The sequence below is a fragment of the Telopea speciosissima genome, chromosome 9 (assembly GCF_018873765.1).
Source record: "Telopea speciosissima isolate NSW1024214 ecotype Mountain lineage chromosome 9, Tspe_v1, whole genome shotgun sequence".
Taxonomy (NCBI): Eukaryota; Viridiplantae; Streptophyta; class Magnoliopsida; order Proteales; family Proteaceae; genus Telopea; species Telopea speciosissima.
In genome coordinates this window covers 8298396-8316787 of record NC_057924.1, presented here as the reverse complement: position 1 = coordinate 8316787, position 18392 = coordinate 8298396, and the positions used below count along the sequence as shown (strand labels likewise).

The window sequence follows — 18392 nt, the reverse complement described above, 5'->3', positions numbered from 1 at the left end:
AAGCATAAGAAATTAATTGATAATAAATATAGTTTTTAAATAATTGAATGTTATGATTGTTGGATGCATGCATTAATTAGGTAATAATTCCTCAAATTATATGTTTATGTTGCCTTCTTTTTGGCCCAATCTGCTTTTGAAATGTTTGATCTTTTTTTTATAAACCATTTTAAATGTGTTGTCCCAAACAAAATTTTTGTGCCGTTCCCATTTTAATTAAATATGGTCTAACATATGGATAAATCTAGTAAAAGAGTGACTAAATCAAAACATTTTTACACCATTTTTTAGGACATGGCTTAAAATGACAAAACACATTGGAATATAAAATTTTGGGTCAATACGAGGATACTTGAACACTTAATTAATTCCAGGGGCATTTTGATCATTGCACTTGATAAAACCTTTTTTTTAATGAAAAGTGACATCACCTTTGCACCAAACTTTATATTTAGGGTAAATATGATATGGAGAAATGTTCTCCTTGGGGAATGTACCCTCTGCACCCAAACACATGGGGTGAAAGGATCATCTGCACTCCCCCCCTCCATGAAAGACAGTAATGACTGCCCTGTTGATGCTATTGTGCGCTCTCCCGTTAGCCTATGCGAATAGGGGCTTTTCTCCCTCACACAGAACTCACTCCTCCCCACAGAGATCTCTCACGATGATACAATGATTTATCTCTTTAAATTTATTTATTTTTCTTTTCTTGGCATCCACGTCTTCCATATTTCCACATGTGATATAGAAATTGCTTCATACAGACAGTCGGTTAGTCAAAGACTCTAGGGCTGTAATCTCTATATATTCTCTCATTGGAGAATCGAAACTTAACTCTCAGTACTCTTGCTTCTCTCGGACGCAGCTCTCTTTCTCTCTTGTGCTCAAGACTGCAATCACCAAGAAGGACGCAGAGATGGTTAACCGTGAGTCTCTCTCTCTCTCTCTTCTTTCTCTATGTATAAGCTCTTTGTTTTTTTCTTTTTTAATTTCTCCAATTCAATTTGTCTCTAGTTAGTACCCAGTGCACAAGGCTCCTACCACTCTGGGTCTAGAGAGAGTCATAATGTACGCAGCCTTATATATATATAATATTTTCTACACGGGGTTGTGTAGCTTTCACGTCTTCCTTCACGGAATATTTTGTGGGGTCTGAAGAGGATCATAACGTACACAGCCTTATATATATATTTGAACCTTGATATAATATTTTCTGCACGGGGTTGTGTTGCGTAGCTAAGAATGTACGACGTCAAAAAAATTATTCCGTGGAGGAAGACGATGAAAGCGAGACCACAACACTCATCTTCAGCATGTTGTCTTTAGGAAAGTCGGAACATGAAGTTGGAGAAGAAGAAAGCAGCGGCAAGACGCCAGTTTTGGACGCTTTTCTGGACTTGCTCTACGAGAAGAGGTAACCTCCATCCCCTCATCAAGGTAAAAAAAAAGATTTTTGGAACATATAAAGCCTCTAAAGTTTATCATTGATTTTAGGAAAATGGACTTAACCAAGTCGCTTAATGTTTTACGTTTCTAATACCCAAAAGAGGGGGAAAAAAAATGTTTCACGTTTCAGTGATGTGAAATAGAACTAATCAATTGAACAACATAATTTTTGAGAGTTTCTGAGTATAACCTTAGGACTTTCATATGTGATAACATTTTAGGGTGCGTTTTATGTAATTAGAAAGTTGTTTTATTTTGGAGGTATAAACTCGCACAAATTCAGGTGTTTAAAAGCATTAAGGAGAGTATCGTTTGATACGATTCAACTCTACTATCTTCTATTCTGGTGATACAAGACAATGTCAATCCCTTCTCCAACTTCTACAAGGATGTTATACAAACAGTCATACAAACCCTTAAAATTATATTTCCAAACCTCTCATATTTATTCGTTTCTTTTTGGGTGAATGAAAAATATATTAATGGAAAGAACAGAATACAAATAAAAACAACTAAAAGAGGAGGATAAAAAAACAGTAGGGGAGGGAGAAACAACAATGACAATGAAAAAAACAGAGAGGATCCCTAGTGCATGAGGCTCCTGCCAATGCGTGGTCTAGGAGAGGTAAAAACAACTATTAGTTTCCCATATCTGTTCAATTGTACGCGATGAGGGGGTCTATCTTCTTTTATTTCTTTCTTACCAAATATGATGATTACAACACCAAAGGCTAGTTTACCAATGGAGTCACAGGTTGATTTGCCACCGAACTTCTTAATGACCCACCTCCATTCTCTGTGACAGGGAAGAAAAATCAAGTCACTAATAGTGTTTGTGTTGTAATTAGGTCGTTGTCATCCCAGGAACGTGGACTCGCTTGCCTGGCTAAGGCATTTGCAAACAGGGTAGAGCTTGATTTTCTCACACACAAGTAAGACCCCAACATATATGAATATATTTCTCAAATATTTGATGGGTTTTCAAGCTAATTATCCATATTTTGTATTGATCTGTTAGGTTTTTTTTTCTTCTGTCTAATATAGGGGTGAGACAATTCTTGGCAAATGCCTTTCTATTATGAAGAAAGGTTCTGATTCTCAAGTTTCATTAGCTTTAAGCATATTGGGTATGTTTTCATAAGTTCATTCTTTCTATCACTTCCACCCACACATACACATACTCACAAGCCTACATAAACATGTACATAAGCACATTGTTGGGATTAAGTAATTATAGAACTGCTGATATGCAGGTTTGCTTGCTCTAAGCATTGGTGAGAGCAAACTGGTTAACATGGCTTTGGATGCATCAAGTACTCAATTATGTCACCTTGCTAAGCACAAGGCTAGTGATGAAATCCGCATCTCGGTAAGATAATCTATATTTACTACTTGATTTAGTTAAGTAACCTTTAGCTCTTACCAAATCATATATACATGCAGATAAGATAGTTACCCTTTTCTTTTTCCTTTTTCATTTATTCAAGCACTGAAATCTCTGGCACTTTTGACATTCACTGTTGGAAGTGATAAAGATACTTCTGATGTCCTAAATTTCCTCTGGAGAATTGGTACATACAATGAGGAAGATCTAGATGAGGTAACAATAGATCCCTACCAAGTGCAATGAAACTGATAATTGAAAATTGTTAATGGTTTCCTTTTGTCTTATTATCTTACCATGTCCTTATTCTTTGGAATGGAATTTCTTAAGGTATTTGAGGTTTTGAATCCAACTCCTGAAGTAAGAGCATCTGCATTCACTTGTTGGGCATTTCTTTTAACTACCGTAACCCAAGAGTGGTTCGATTTCAATAGTTTGGAAGAGTAAGTTGAAACCATTTCTCCATACATCCTCTAAATTTTCGTATTTATGTGATTCAATCAGTATCATACTACTTTTTTAATAGTTTAATTAACTTAAGTTATTTTCATTGGGTATAGAATCTTTATGACTTGGAGTGATTTTCTAAAAATGGACGATCGATTAGTTCGCATTGCTATTGGTGAAGGGATTGCTGTTGTGTTTTAGAAATTGAGCTCAGATGATATTGATTCGACTAGTGAAGAATCAAGTTTTAACATTGTGAGTGAGAATTTTGTGTCACAAAGCTCTTATGATGACATTATTTCTCAGATGACAAATTTGGCTTATGAGGCTGGTGGTAAAAGTACGTCGTATACCCCCAAGAAAGGTCTTAATAGCCAGAGAAGCTTCTTCAAAGAATTATTGAAGTTTTTAGAGGTTAGCTTTTTTTTTTTCTCTTCCCCTCATAGTAATGTGGATTTGAAGTTTGGAATGGTTGGCTACTGCCAAAGTACTACACTTCTATGCAATGTTTTGAAACCACCTTCAGATCTCAACACGTTTCGGTGACCACTTCATCTCGAAGATTCAAATCATACAATGAATAGAGATCTAAATATATATGGGTATGAATCAGTTGCAGGGGCCTTAACCTATGATTCTAGGGCAAATGCTCGTGAATATATTTGTCCTAGGAGATTTTGAATGGAGAAGATATCATGTTGCATATCTTTTTTCTTAAGAGGTACATGGTGTAACATTGCTTCTGTACATGGTTATCACTGATCTAAAATACTGAAGAATTAGGGAGGTCAATGGAGCAGATCATTATCAGAATCTAGCTCATTCATGTTGGATATGGATAGAAAAAGGATCTGTCCTGATAAAGATCAGGCCTATTTATGGCTGATTCTTTTTAATGGCTCCAGGCAGGGCATATCTACCCTGTTTCTTCAACTAATATTTGAATCTATGATGAAAATATGCAATTTTGTAGAGCATGATTATATAAACATTATAATACTGTTAATGAGTTTAGAAAGCTTGGAAGTTAACTTGGAATTGATTATGCAGGAAGGATATGCACCATTCAGGTCATTAAAGCTAACTAAAACAGATGATCTCAAGTTCTCATCATGGGAAAAGATAATTCAGGTAAATTCTGTGCCTCTTAGTCTTAGCAATTTGCATGTTTAATCTCCATTCCTTATATCAAGACTAACATAATTGCCATGATCATTCTTAGGTCAATATGTTCAGGAATTGCCTACGAGGTGGATTTCAATCTCATATGCTGGTGGGTTTCTACAGATCCTTCTTAAGAATGCAATTTCTCTTTGAACTTGTTTGTCATTTAAAAAGAGTGAGAAAAAATAAACATAACTCACATTTCCAACATGCTAAAATTGCAGAGTAATCAATTTATCCAAACTGTTCTCAATTTCACCCCAGAATTTTCAAAGGAAGAGTTAACTCCTCAACAAAAAGTAAGTTTTTTTCATTCCCTTACTCCAATCACTAATTTAATGGATACCTATTTTGATTAGTTTCTTCTCTTATTGTTAACTTATTATTCCCTTTTTGATTGATGCAGAGACACTACCGATCATCAAATTCGGTGACAAATAAAAATAGGACAAAGGAAATGAACAGGAGGAGATCAAAGGTTCAGGTGTTAATATATGTGTAGTTGAAATTTATTGTCTCACTTTCCCCTTTTTTCTACAGGCAGCAAAACATCAGCACTACAATGAGCATATCGACGGGTAGCTGTGTAGTCTCTTTGAGAGACTTGGATCTGACCATAAGAAATAACCTAAGAGGGTTTATTACTGTTAAAAAATAGTAACTCAGATCATATAACTGCTGTATACGCCAGTTGATCTGCACATTGTTTATTTCATTGCTTGAATATATGGATTAGCCATTAATCTCTTCAAATCTTTGATTTTCCTCTCCGGAGTTCCAACGTATGTTAAAGAGCAAAAATCAGTGTAGTCCCTAACATGATTATTTTAGATTTCACATGTGAACCATGTAGTGTGGAGCTAATTTTCCTTGACCAGTTTGGACCCCTCCCCCCCCCCCCCCCTCTTCTAATTCAATGTATTCGACATGGACATTATGTTTGGGGAGGAATGAACCCTCCCCCCCCCCCCCCCCTCTTCTAATTCAATGTATTCGACATGGACATCATGTTTGGGGAGGAATGAATGTAATTAAGTCTTATACTGCAAAGAGTTCAGATCATAGCTGCGCTTCATGGATAATCCAGAAAGCTTAAGCACAAGCCAATCTCTTAAGGTCTCAATGTGCAACTTCACAGAGCCAAAAGTTTGAACAGTGACAATAAAAACCATAACAGAAAACTTAAGTCCACCTATTTACAAAAAAAAAAAAAAAAAAAAAAAAACCACACACACAAGCTGCTATTCTCTATGGTCTGTATATGTTCTCCATAGGAACCTGTAATTCTAAATCATAAACAGAATAGAAGCCCTTGATGCAAATTAGACATCAGCAAATATGTCTTCTTGAATGTCAGGCATGCCAATCAGCCCTCCCTTGCGACATCCGAAGATCCACTATCCATGTTTTGTTGCTCATCTGGCAAGGCATTGGACAGTTCATGGCCCACAGTTTCCTGTCCTCAAGTAAAAGATACCAACTTAGCTTTATAAACAATTGATAATATGGCTACAAGTTACTGCATATAAATGGGTCCTAGATCTCTACCTTAAATGGTACCATAGATCTTGGTAGGTTCCAATTGTTTTCCTCTCTTAGGTGGGGATCCATCAATGAGCTTCTTATCTCCTGGAGAAGATACTCCGTTGCTTGATCCCTGAGAAAGTAGAGAAGATTACAGCATGAATACTAGTACCAACTCAAACCCAGTGGGAAGAACTTTTCATGTCCTTCAATAATCTTCCATGATGGATAACCCTTTACTGATGAAAGCAGTGATTGATTGATGTTTGTGAATTCTATATCTTTCAATTTCAAACACACATAAACAAAAACAATAAAATTCTGAAGAGACATCATAATATAATCTTTTGGCTTCATATAAATTTATACAGTGGAAGATTATACAAATAAATGTTTGAAGGAAACTAAACCTCCCGTACCTTGGAAGCATAGAATTAGATTCTAAAAACTCTTCAGACATCTGTTCAGCTTCAACATTAGCATTGGCAATCTCTCTCTCTAGTATCTAGAAAATTATATCTCCATCAATATTTTTTAACAGCAAAAGATTTTTTTCAAGAATAAGAAAGGGGACAATTTAAACTGGAATACATAGAAGCTTCATCTTCTTTCCATCTTTACCTCAATGGCTTCAGTTGCTTCAACAGAGGTAAGGTTGCCTAAAAACTGTTCCTGCATAATGAAGGGGGGGGGGGGGGAAGAACATTAACCCAAAACCAAGGGGAGGGAAAAAAATTTAACAAAAAAATAATAAGAAAATCTGAGGAGAAAACTGGATATCATCCACCTTTAATAGTTTGACATACTGCAGTGCATTTGTAATGAAATTCTCGCTCATTTCTGCTTGATGAAGTGATTCAACAGGGTAGTGACTCGGGTTATAATACCTACATTTGTAGTTCAAGTAGTTCTTATTATTGATCTACATACTACTTTGTATATCTAAACCACTCAAATTTACTTTAAGATTAGATGCATTTAGTTCCTCTATACTATAATTCTCAAAAGAACTTCAAGCTTCTGTACTTGTTTTCAATCTTTCCCCTTCACACATCACATAGTAACCATGTAAGGCAGCAAAAAGCATCTTAAGGGCAAGCTTGTAAACACTGCCAGATAGTAGGAAATTTATTTATGAAAGGAAAAAGAAAAAGAAAACCTCGTAGTTTCTCGGACCACACTGAGTTGTTGCTTTAGCGTGTTGAACTCCGTTTCAAGAGCCTAATGGAAAGGTAGCAGTAAAATTGAATTCAGTAAATGCAAACAAAGCAATAAATTTAAACACAAAGATGCCATCTCATGGCTCGATCAAATATTACCTCCTTCCTGAACTTGTAAGCCACACCACCATTAATTACGCATATAAGCAGGAGTACAAAGAATCCCCCATACATATGCAGGGAAAAAAAGAGAAAACTATCATTAGCAAAAAGAATTCAAATTATGGATAAATAAATGTATGTATTCGTGCAATGTATAACTGTGACAAATGCCAAAGTGAGAATTTAGACCACGAAGTGCTTGGTTAGATATGAAAAATGATCGTTAAGCGATGTGTATACTGAAATCATGATACCCAAAATTATTTTAGTAGATAATAAATTATAAACTAAAGACCAATTTGCCAATGACAAGGGAAGCATTTTGTAGTGCATGATTTACTAACCACCCTTCTTGTCAAATTTAAAAATAAAATAGAAACAACTAGAGAAGATGAAACCGACAAAGGAGGTAGCAGAGAAACAATTAGAGGCTCTAACACCATGTAAGTTGATAATATTTTGTGTCAATTCCATTACAATGGATGGAAAAAATACAAGAGAGTAACATCAAAATTGGCAACACTTAAACAAGGAAACAGAATCAATGGAAATATTACAGCTAACATAATCTCCGTTATTACATCTAACATTTTTGAATGTCAAGAAAAGAAATTCTTTCTTTGCCTTTCATGCTTGATATTTGTTAAGGAAGTAGATAAGATTTGGTTTGGTTTTCAAATTCTAAACTTTGGCTTTGACCTATTCAAGGCTTATCCGATAAGTGAGATGTAACCCTATTTTAAATTTAAACTTGCAACCCAACTTCAAATGGGTTAAGTGAGACTTCTCTCAAATCTAGTATCTTCACATGGTATCAGTCGACCAATACTTTTCCTGGACGACAAAATGACTTCCTCATTACTCCTCTTCATCTCATTCATCTTCCGCACCACCAACCCACCCAGTGTCCATCAACATCTCAGTCACAAACTCACTATTGATAATTTTCTTTTATGGAAGACACAGCTACTTCCACTCCTCAATTAGAAGTCAAGATTTATTAGGTTTCATTGATGGCAGCCTTGTCTGCCCTTCCCCTACTATCAATCAGACGGTCACCGCCGTGACAGCAACAACTGCGACGGGAACCACCGATGCTTCTCTTCCACAGACAGGAACCATCACCACTGTGCCAAACCCAGCTTTCTCCGAATGGGTTTGTAAAGACCAGCTGGTACTCAGCTGGATTATCTCCTCTCTAACACCAGAGGTTCTACCATATGTTGTTGGTTTGGATACTGCTGCCGAAGTATGGTATGCTCTCCAAACGGAATTCAGAACTCTCTCGCACGCTACACAATTTGATCCCCGTTCAAAGTGTCTTTGTTGTTCAACATTTTCTCCAATATCCCTATTTAATTCATGCGCTTATTGATTCTTTGATTCCACGAGGGGTAGAGAAGAGGAAAGGGAGCAAAAAGCCAAATTATTCACTAATTATTTACCCAAATAGTTTTAACTTTAACATCCTATCTCTAATTACATGTTTACAATAAGCTTAATTTTTCTAATGAGAGATGAATAATGATAGTTGGGGTTAAAATTTAATTATTATGGTGAGTTTAATTTATTTGAGTATCTTCACTAATTTAACATTCAGTTGAACTCAATTGAGTCTTGCCCATACATGAGATTCATCCAATTGAAACTTGGTGGGTGGAGGGTGAGTTGCATACACGGTTTCAAGAATTACGATCAGATCGGCCGATGCCAGTCCTGATTTTCTCCCTTCCAGAGAAGCCAATTCCCATTGCATTTCTAGGGTTCAGGTTGATTCTTGATCAATTTTGATTGAATCGGAACCAGAAACGGCTGGACCTGATTCGGATCCTGATTCCGCGTTTAATAACCTTAATTGCATATTTAACTTGGATCAAAAAGTACTTCGGAAAACAACAAATATAAACTTTTACTATCGGACATTTAATATTGAAATAAACATAACCTAAATCAGGATGAAGTCTAGAAGTAATGCAAATTGCATGCATGAACTTCTCCCTTTAAATTGTTTATAAATGAACGGAGAAAGTTTTCCTTCACCATGTAGTGAAGGTTCACCACACATCTTAGGGGTTCACAAACTCTCTGTATGGTTTTAGTATGTTCCCCCAAAACACCCTCCCGTGCGCGTCTGAAGCCCTGTAGTGAATGGATTCCCATTCACCATGGCTTATAAGGAAAACTCAGTCCTAAATTAAAAAATTGCATACATATGCAATAAAATGGAGAGAGGATAACACTAATTTTACAATTATAGGGACCTCAAAAACACATAATTCGCTGAAGGAAGTAAAAACTAAGAACTACTACTTGTATGTGTGAGAGAGAGAGATAGGGACTAACTCAGCAAGCAGCTCCATTATCTGTGCTTCATACTTCAAATGCGTCATAGAGCTGACGAGATGCTGCAATGTATCAAGAAAAAAAAACAAAACAAAAAAAAAAAAGCAGAAAATATCAATTATATGTCTGTGAGGCAAAAACACAAACACCCAACACAAGGCAACACCGGCTGGCCTGGGGAAGAGATTGAGGGATCAAAATCCATGGTTTTGTTGAGCTGATTACCTCGTTACTCTTAAAGGCTCTGCAAAAATGGACCAAGAAAATAAAATTGAATTGGTGATTGCCTTGATAGTAAAAATCTATCTATCCATTTTAAATCCCTGAGTTTGAGTTTGTGTAAGAAAAATGACTTACGTTCCTTTTGTCCGATAAGACTGTTGAAGAACACGGATCAAGAGCTCCTCAAGGCTACTCGAAACATAAACATTTCAGAGAAAAAAAATCACTGCTAAAGAAGAATTATTATCATTATAGACTAATTTGCTGCATGCACTTACATTCCACGGCTACAAAAGGTGGTCAAGCGATCATTTGGAGAGAACATGATGACACCAACATCAGTGTTACACAGAATAGATAACTCTTCAGCTTTCTTTATGATCCCATTCTTTCTTTTCATAAACGTTGCTTGACGAGCAACTGGGGTCTCTAGTTTCTTGATCGTTAGCTTCTTACGGCCCATGATCTTGAAGATGATGAAAGGATGGCAGAAAACTGAAAACAGAGGAAATTAAATGGAGATTTATTTGAGTAAGGAGAAATGGAGGAAGAAGGTTGGAGGAGTGAGACTTTTGTGTGTGCTGGGTAGCATTCTTCATGCTTCATATATGGAAAAAGATTAGAAGAAGAAACAACCATGAATTAAAGGCATTCAACGAGGGTTACAAATGTGAATGGAAGATTCAGCTAGAATTTGCAACTTGGCATAATTTCCTCGGCGGATTTTAAAAAAGATTTTGCTTTTATGGTAAAGAGTTTTGTGGGTTTTATGATTTTTGTAACAGAAACTGTCTGTAGTGTATTATAAATTAATACTCTGTAATCATGTCTGTTGTAACAGCCTCAAAAGTCAAATTTCTTTTGACCTTGAATTTTGAAAGCAATTTGATTATTAACTTGATTGGACATTGGGAATGGAAAAGGTTGATGATGTTAATATTGGTTGGACCAGCCTGAATGGGAGTGTAGTTCCTAGGCCCAGACACATGATGGTATGAAATGACCACCTCACCCCCCATGCAACGTAGAAATCTCTCTCATGTTGATGCTTTCTCACACGTTCCCATTGTCCCTGTGCTCCCAAATAGAAATCTCTTCCCCAAAAAGAATACAACAAATATTTAATGGGTAAGGATTTCCCGCAATGCCGAAGCGGGAAGGGTACGCCAATGGGAGGTGCACGATCCGTTTTGCCAGTAGAGGCAAAGGAGAGAGAATGTCAGGGGTTGTCATGGAAGAGGCACTGCAAGAGAGTTGCTCACTCTAGTGTTGTGGAAACTTTTCTTATATTTCACTACAAGAAATTTGATTATCATTGGCGTTACTCACCGCTATTGAATATTAAAAATGGGAAAAGTTCTCTGTCCGGGAGTGTGGCCTATGCCAGCAATCCCATGAGTCTATCTCTTTCCTCTCCATATGAAAAGACACATTTGCCCCTTGTTTTGAGGAGGAGAGAGATAGACACATGGGAGTGCTAGCGTAGGCCACACTCCCGGACAGAGAACTACTTCCCTTAAAAAATTGTCGCTAATTTAAACGGCGACGGTAATCACTGCCACTGAATATCAATAAAACGTCACTAATTTTACCGGCCACACTTTTTTATCGCCATGACTTACCCCGCAACTACTTAATAATGGTGATTTCCAAACCACATGGCGTGGTCGCATTTAGCAACGGTACTATTATTATTTGTAGTTAAAGAGTAAATAAAGTCTTACTTGTAGCAACGCTAATAAATTACTGTTATTAAAGGAAAGGGCAAGAGATATCTACATGGTCGCATGGTCTCTACACAAGCATTTAGGCCAATGGATGAGTACGCCTGGGTATCTACCCAGGGGGGTAGAGGTGTAGGTAGCACCACCAAGTAGAGATCTTTTTCCCTAAAGGAAATTTGTTTTATTATTAATGAAATATTATTTATAGGACTAGATTGTTGTCTGGGAGTGTCTCATCGAATGCTTTCACCCAAATATTCCCCTTTCATGTAGTGCCCACGCCAACGTGGGTGCCAATGAGAGCACACCCAAAGTGATTTGCTTGAATGAGATTTTTTATTTCACTAGGGGTTGAACGATAATTTCACATAGTCTTGGGTCTAGACGTAGGAACCATGTGACCATTTAGTGTTCTTTTTCTCTTCTTTATATGGGAGAAAGAACATTGTCCGGTTGCATAGCGTACGCTAGCGTCTCTCGTAGGAGTGTCAATTTCAGGCCTGGTTGAGCCTGCCCAATTAAAGCCTGACCCGGACCGGCTTGATTATTAAATGTGTCGGACTTAAGCTTGACACATTTAATAATCGGGCGGCCTCAGTGTGGGGTTCTAGCCTGATGTGTGCCCGACCTAGCCCACTCAATTAAAGCCTGACTGATTATGAACTTTTATGACAGAGTTAATATAAGAGATAATTTCTTAGATCCACTAGATATGAATGAAAATTACAAGATAAGTAGGTTTTAAATATGTTTTACATTCATTAGTTTTAATTTTGAAAAGATTTACTTGAGGGATAATTTCTTAGATCCACTAGATAACAGCAGAAATTACAAGATAAGTAGGTTTTAAATTTGTTTTACTTAATCCCAATAGTTAGTTATTGGGCATGCCACCCAAGAAGAGAATAAAAGTGAACTTTCAAAAACACCCCAAACCTCACTTCTGTTTTTGTTTTGTTTTGTTTTTTTTTTTTCCAAAACCTCACTTCTAGTTTTTAACTGGTATAACTGCAGAGTTGGAGTCTCACATTAATATCGTGTTTCGCAAATCTACGTAATCCGAATTGAATCACCTAGAATATTTTAAGGTGTATTGATCGGTTATAACTAATGAAAACACTCCAATCTCACTTCTCATTTATAACTAATGAAAATCTTTTCTAAGGTGTATTGGATCGGTTTTGGAATCACCTAGAATGGTGAATCAGACTGAATTGAATGTATTTGTCCCCTTCTTTAATAAAAAGTTTGTGGAACAGAGTTTCTCTCCACCCACGATGAATGGGATCCTATTCACCATGGGGCAGGAGAGGGCGGGAGGGCATCACTAGGGTCTTTTGGGAAAATTCTAAAACCCTATTGGGGTTTGTGAACCGTCTTCTATGGGTGGAGGAAAACTTTGTATTATCTTGTTATACTTGGTTGTATCAATGGATCTGTATCGGATTGAGCACTCTCGGCCGATACCGAATTCACAATCCGACACTAATATTACCAACCCTATGTGACACACATTATTTCCAACAATGAATGTAAAACAAATTTTCTTATCCGTAGTAGACTGAGATCTAATAAGAAACTTCTCCAATTTTTATCCTTAACATGTAGAAGATTGCAATCTAATAGAAATTTTTTCCAATTTTAATCCCAACACGTAGAGACTAAGATATAAATAGGAAACTTTTCCTAAAAAAAAACAAACGAGAAGTAAGATTGGGGTGTTTTCGAAAGTTAACTTCTATTTTCTTCTTAGGTTGCATGCCCAATAACTAACTATGAGGATTAAGTAAATCTTTTCAAAATTAAAACTAATGAATGTAAAACTAATGCCCAATCATATCAACAACGAATCATGGAAATTCTCCACTGGAACACCGAACACTAGGGATCAATCTTGTGGACTTTAAAATGCCCGTAAATGAGGCCAACCTGCTCGTTACACCAGGAAATTCTAGTATTCTCTCAGCTCTCCATAGAGAAGTAAAAGTTTCACTTGATTACAAGAACAAAGCTTGCATTGAGTTTTGTTTATTTTTCCCTCCAGCCTCCTCCAAAGACCAATTTTAGGGCTGCATCGTTTAGAGTCCGTTTAAAGACTGACTAGTGGTAAACATGCCCACAACCCGATTAAGGTCCGGTTAAGACACGAGTAAGGTCCGATTATAGCCCGAGATTGACTGAACCTGACCGAGCCCGTCTAGGCCCGACCCGATTAGCTAAATGGGCGTTCACGGTGCAGGGCTTGAAGTTGGTTAAGCCTGTCTCCTATTTGAGCCTCTGCGCACCATGGCACCCAATTTTGGATCGGCTTAAGAAAATGCTTCAATTGTGGAATATTATGCTAGTAGGGTGGAATTGATTAGAGCAGTAATGCATACTTCTTACTTTATTGGACTAGTGTTTGTGGGATCCCGAGATCAGTCTCCAAGAATATTGAGGCCTTTATGAGTGCTTTTCTTTGGAAAGAAAGCGACAATAACATATTTTTGCATACTACTTGTTGGGCTTCAGTGTGTCTTAGTTTGAAAAGGGTGAAAAAAGTGAATAAAGTTGACCTTCTGAAACTCCTTTGGAGTATAGTAGAGAAGAAAGATGGAATATGGGTCAATTGGATCTACACCAAATACCACAAGACTGACTCCATTTGAATTGTTTCCTTTGCCTCATATGCTTGTTGGACATGCAGGAAGATCCTTAAGCTTAGATCTTTATCGTTGGATGCAATAAAAAACATGATTGATGGTTGCACCTCTACCCAATTATGGCTCGATAATTGGTATTCATGTGGAGTCCTCCTCTTAGTCTTTGGTGAGTGAATTAAATATGATGCGGGTTTTGATAGAATCTTTGGTGGCTTCCATTACCTCTAGTGGCTAGTGGACTCCGAGTCCCCCTACTTCATTAGATCTTCCTCAGGTTTGGGACCTGGTGCAACTATTCCTAGAAGACCTATTCCGAGTGGGGATGATGTCTAGTAGGTTCTCTCCTCTTCAAAGTGCTCTACATCTTACTCTACTTGGGAGCTAACACTGTCTAAAGGTAATTATTTTCTTTGGTGGAAAGTTGTGTGGTTTAAACATCATGTCCCAAAACAATTTCATTACCAAGTGTGCCTTAACCCGGACCCTGCCCACTTGTACATACAAAGACCTATGGGATCCCAACTCTCAACCCTCCCTCGGATGAGGAGAGGAAAAAAGGGGTATTATCTTTTGTATTTGAGAGTTGCCACCTAGATAAGGGTTTAAGACCCATAAATGTCTCTCCCTTTCAAGGCTTTTGCGAGGAGAGAATGAACTCCAAATGGAAAGGCACTGGTCAACCTAAAGGTCGGGTAAGTGTCAAGTACAGATTGGGAAGGGGTTAAGTACCCAATTTGACTGGTCGAGGCTAGTCTTCCTATACCTTATATGTTCCTACAAGTGTTGATGTATTTTATAAAGTTGTGAAGTGTGTGCAACTTGTTGAATATCCAAAAGGTCCCATTTTTGGGATTGTAGTTGACCTGATGAGATTTTGGGGAAAATCCAACACCACGATGATATATTTAGGGCAAAGGGGGAGGGAAATTCGGCAGCATAACGACACATTAGGAATAAGCAGGTGGAAAGTTTGGCATTGTTACGACACATGGGGGCAAAACAAGGTGCTAAACAAAAAGTAATGATAATAAATACACGATGCATGCACTATACAGAAAATGTAGTATTGTCCTACAACCCTTTCCGAGCTTTGTCTCCCCCCTTTAAACCTACAATTCTAAATCATAAAGAGAGTAGAAGCCCTTAATGCAAATTAGAAATCAGCTAATATGTCTTTCTGAATGTCAGGTTTGCCAATCAGCCCTCCCTTGTAACATCCGAATATCCACTATCCATGTTTTGTTGCTCATCTAGCAAGGCATCAGATAGTTCATGGCCCTCAACTTCCTGCTGTCAAGATATAGAAACCAACTTAGCTTTATATACAACTGATATTGCCACAAATTACTGCATTTAAATGAGTCCTAGGTCTCTACCTCAAATGGAAGCATAGATTCCGGTAGGTTCCAATTGATTCTCTCTCTTATGAAGCTTATGTTTAGGTGGGGACCCATCAATGAGCTACTTATCTCTTGGAGAGGATCCTTACTTGGCTGATCCCTGAGAAAGTAGAAGATCACAGAATGAATATTAGTACCAACTTAAATCCAATGGGAATAACTTTTCATCATGTCCTTCTGTAAACAAACACGTCTTTTGGCTTCATATAAATTTTTGGGTCCTTCTAGGTGTCACTATGCCTAGTGAAGTATAATGTTTCACTATTTGCCTCTTAACAGTATATGGGTTAGTACATGTGACTACAAATGACCAAAACTTAGGACTAAAATTTGGCCATATCGATGTGTGTAGGGTCCTCTGTCACATGGACTAACTCATATACTACCATGAGACAACTAGTGAAGCATTATACTTCACTACGCATAGTGATGGGGAAGAAAACCCTAAATATTTATATTGGAAGATGATACAAATAAAATTTTGAAGGAAATTAAACCTCTCATACCTTGGAAGGATAGGATTAGATTCTAAAAAGTCTCCAGTAATCTGTTCAGCATCAACATCAAGAATCTCTCCCCCCGATATCTAGAAAATTATCTCCATCATTATTCTTTAATAGCAAATTCCAAGAGTAAGAAAGGGGACAATTTAAACTAGAATACATAGAAGCTTTCATCTTCTTTCCATCTTTACCTCAATGGCTTCATCTGCATCATCAGAGGTATGGTTTCGTAACAAATTTTCCTGCATAATGAGGGGGGGGGGGGGGGGGGGACACCATTAACCCAAAAGCAATGGGAGGGAAAAAAGTTTAACAAATAAATAATAAGAAAATATAAGGAGAAAACTGGATATCATCCACCTTTAATTGTCTAACATATTGCAGTGCATCTGTAATGGATTTCTCACTCATTTCAGCTTGATGGATTGATTCAACAAGGTAGTGACTCGGGTTATAATACCTACATTTGTAGTACAAGTAGTTCTTATTATTGATCTATATACTATTTTGTATATCTAAGCCACTCAGATTTACTTTAGGATTCAGTTCCTCTATACTATAATTCTCAAAAGAAGATCTTCAAGCCGTTGTACTTGTTTCAATCTTTCCCATTCACACATCATGTAGTTACCATGTAAGGCAGTGAAAATCATCCAAGGTCAAGCTTGTGAACACTGCCAGATAGTAGGAAATTTATTCATTAAAGGAAAAAGAAAAAGAACCTCATAGTTTCTCGAAGCACGTTGAGTTGTTGCCTTAGCATGTTGAACTCTGTTTCAAGAGTCTAATGGAGAGGTAGCAGAAAGATGAGAATTCAATACATGCAAGCAAAGCAATAGATTTTAAAACAAAGATGACATCTCCTGGCTCGATCATATATTACCTCCTTTCTGAATTTATAAGCCACAACACCATTACGTATATAAGCAGGAGTACAAAGAAGCCCCCATACATGTGCATGGAGAAAAACTGGAAAATATCATTAGCAAAAAGAATTCAAATTATAAATAAAGAAATGTATGTATTTGTGCAATGTATGTCTGTGACAAATGCTTTGTGAGGTTTTAGACCACGAAGTGTTCGGTTAGATACAAAAAATAATCATAAGCAATGTGTATATTGAAATCATGATCCCCTAAAATTATTCCAGTAGATAATAAACCTAAACTAAAGACCAATTTCCCAATAACAAGTGAAGCATTTTGTAGTGAATTATTCATCAACCACACTTCTTGAAAAATAAAATAAAAAAATACAAACTACTAGGGAAGATGAATCCGACAAAGAGGGTGGCAAAGAGACGATCAGAGACTCTGATACCATATAAGATTATAAGACTATTACATACAAGGAAATACACAGAACAAAATATTACAGCTAAAGTAATCTGAAAAAATTTTTTTTTGTTCTTTTAATGCTTGATATTTACAATAAAATTTTATCATTTGGTTTAGATCAATAATAATTGAAACAATTCTACAGAATTATTGGGTTTTCTTATTTACCCCAAAACTATAGGGTTGTGGACCACCCTACATAATTTGATCCCCATTCAGAGTGTCTTTGTTGTTCAACATTTTCTCCAATTTCCTTCCTTAATCCATGCACTTATTGATACTTTGACTCTACGAGGGATAGAGAAGAGGAAAGGGAGCAAAAGGCCAAATTGTTGACTAATTATTCACACAAATAGTTTTACTTTAACATTCTATGTCTAATGAGATAAGAAATAATGGTAGTTAGTGTTAAAATTTTATTATTATGGTGAGGTTAATTCATTTAAGTATCTTCATTAACTCAAAATTCAGTTCAACTCAATTGAGTCGTGTTCGTATAGAACATTCATCCAATTGAAACTTGGTGGGTGGAGGGAGAGTTGCATACATGTACGGTTTTAAGAATCGGGATTGGATCGGCTAAGGCTGATCCCAATTTTCACACTGCCGGAGAAGCCAATTCCCATTGCATTTATAGGGTTTAGGCTAATTCCAGATCAATTTTGATCTAATGGAAATCAGAATCGGTTGGACCTGATTCAAATCCTGAATCCACGTCTAATAACCTTGGTTGCATATTTAACTTGGATCAAAGAGTACTTCAAAAAACAACAAGTATCAACTTTTACTATCGGGCATTTATATTGAAATAAACATAACCTAAATTAGGATGAAGTCTAGATAAAATGCAAATTGCATGCGTAAACTTATTCCTTAAAATGTATATAAATCAAGGAGAAAGTTTTCCTTCACCATGCAGTGTAAGATCCGG

General features: G+C 36.8%; 2 long non-coding RNA genes across 3 annotated transcripts; both read right to left on the bottom strand.

Moving 5' to 3' along the window:
- Positions 1-5686: 5686 nt before the first annotated feature.
- Positions 5687-16156, bottom strand: LOC122640537. 2 transcript variants are annotated; one of them, XR_006329681.1, is made up of 3 exons: positions 16128-16156; positions 15598-15721; positions 5687-5900 (listed from the first exon to the last, which is right to left on the bottom strand). It is a non-coding gene; the product is annotated as an uncharacterized LOC122640537 (long non-coding RNA). The 2 variants fall into 2 exon arrangements; XR_006329682.1 differs by lacking the exon at positions 16128-16156 and having other exon boundaries at positions 15598-15738.
- A 161-nt stretch (positions 16157-16317) lies between these two features.
- Positions 16318-16896, bottom strand: LOC122639603. Its single transcript, XR_006329541.1, has 3 exons — positions 16847-16896; positions 16485-16584; positions 16318-16366 (listed from the first exon to the last, which is right to left on the bottom strand). It is a non-coding gene; the product is annotated as an uncharacterized LOC122639603 (long non-coding RNA).
- Between the last annotated feature and the right edge of the window lie 1496 nt (positions 16897-18392).